Below are 2,169 nucleotides of genomic sequence, written 5' to 3'. Positions count from 1 at the left end.
AGTACAAGTTCTCATATGTCCTGAGTCTTAATTGACCTTGGAAGGCTAGGGCCAAAATGTTGGCTTTCTTTGCGGCCCTCCTTTTTCTCTAATTTTGGTCTGCAAATTTAAGTTGTTAGCCATCCAGAAGACAAACTTATTGTTATTACCATACAACCTAGGCTGTTAAGCTTAACCTCACTATCTGTCTGAATATTCTGTCTCTTTCTTGAAATAGAATAAAGGCAAGAAACTGACTTAGAGTTAGGGATCACAGATTCTGCCCCCCTTTGTAATGCTTTGTTTGAAAATAAGAAAGACAGGTCAAATTGCTTTTCGTAATTTTATGCATGCAGGATGCTATTCACCTTACTTGAGAATTAGCCATACTGAGCTAAGAATTAGAAGTATAGGAAAGTAAAAACAAAATGGTCTTAGAAGATCTCAAAGAGCTGGGTGTGGTCATCTGGATGCTTGTCATCCCAGTACTTGGGAAGCTGAGGCAGGATTGCTGTGAGTTCAAGGCCAGCTGAAGCTACATAGTGAGTTCAAGACCAACCTGGGAGATAGCTTGGCAGTCTAAGCACCTGCCTGACAAGTGCAAGGTCCAAAGTTTGATCCCTTATACCGCATGCTATACCTCCCCAAAACTGGACATTGTGGTGCACCCCTGTAATCCCAGCACTGAGGAGGCTGAGACAGGAGGATGATCACTAAGCGTCTGACTGCATAATGAGACCCTGTACCAAATAAAAACATAATTTTTTTTTAAATTAAGAAAGAGTACCAGTGCTCACTTTGGCAGCACACATACTAAAATTGGAATGATACAGAGAAGATTAGCATGGCCCCTGTGCAAGGATGACATGCAAATTGGTGAAGCGTTCCATATTTTAAAAAAAAGAAAGAAAAAACACCAGCCTGAGCCGCATAGTGACACCCTGTCTTATAACAAAAAAAAAAAAAAAAAAAAAAAAAAAAAAAAAAAAAAAAAAAAAAAAAAACAGCTCAAAGAGAAAAGAGCGAACACAGATTGACCCTTGGGCAGGTTTGCCATCTGTTCATGCTCATGGATATTCTATTATTTGAAATGTGATACATAGAGCAGGGTTTGTGTTCAGAGAGTGTGTCCGTGGGGGAAGGATGTTTAATTCCACCTTCTTGGCCTGGAATGATACTAGGAGATTAAAGGAAAGATTATTAAAATTAGGATTAACATTATTAAGTAAAGGAGAGATTACTGAGAATGCAGTTTCTTCCTAGAAAGATGATAAGGGACTCATGGATACATGGAGGAACAATGAGCAGCAATGGACAGAGCTTCCTCACTCTTATTTGCAAAGTTACGAGTATCTCTGCTTTCAAAAATCTCTGAGAAAGTTTTAGAACACTTTCTTAACAAAATTAGAGTAAGACATTTGGGTTTTGGTTAATAAACCACTGTGAGGTCACCAATTAAAAATGGTACATTGAGGGATATGTTTATTTCTGTCTCCTCCTAAAGCCTGAGAAAAAGACAATAAAGGGATGAAGAAGTGTGTGTTCACAAGGCAAAAGAGATTGGGAGGACAGACAGCAATAGATGAGAGATTTCAACAAATTTTTGGAAATGAAATCTTGCTGGAGGGATTTTCAGTTAAGCACAGCAGACAAAATGCCATACATTTATCTCTGCTTCTTTCAGAAATGCCACTAAAACATTATAAAGGAATAAAAGAGATATATGTAAGATACACTTGGGCTAGACTTGAGAATGTCTAGCAGCAGCCACCCTCAAACCTTAGACCTCGCCTCCTGCCACTTATCACCCTACTTTTAAATAAGAAATTTATATTGTAATTTAATATAATGGCTGCTTCATGGTGCTAGCCACTGGTCATCACCTTTTCTATCTATACCCAGCCAAATTATCCCTGAGAATCACGATTTAATGATTTCAGGTAAAAGAGACTTGAATTACCTGCCCAGAGCAGCCTTTTGAGTACTCCAATGAAACAGAAGACCAAAATAGGAAAGAGCAAGATAGTATTCATTGGAAGAGGAGATTCCAAATGAGTAAAAGACAAGAAGAATTTGCAGGATATTCATAAAAATACGATTCAAAATAACAGTTATATAGCAGGTCTTAGAAAACAAAGTCCATATTAGAAGAAGAAAACAAACTTTTCAAGGAGGACTCCAGGAAGAACA

At 37.9% G+C, this 2,169-nt stretch overlaps 1 non-coding gene and 1 pseudogene across 1 annotated transcript; one reads left to right on the top strand and one right to left on the bottom strand.

Moving 5' to 3' along the window:
- LOC101568704 overlaps positions 1-2,169 on the bottom strand; it is a 279,180-nt pseudogene that overhangs the window by 275,721 nt on the left and 1,290 nt on the right.
- Positions 769-875, top strand: LOC111818104. The gene has a single exon (XR_002822175.1). It is a non-coding gene; the product is annotated as a U6 spliceosomal RNA (small nuclear RNA).

The sequence above is a fragment of the Octodon degus genome, unplaced genomic scaffold (assembly GCF_000260255.1).
Source record: "Octodon degus isolate 3935 unplaced genomic scaffold, OctDeg1.0 scaffold00079, whole genome shotgun sequence".
Lineage (NCBI taxonomy): Eukaryota > Metazoa > Chordata > Mammalia > Rodentia > Octodontidae > Octodon > Octodon degus.
This window is presented reverse-complemented; position numbering and strand designations above follow the sequence as displayed.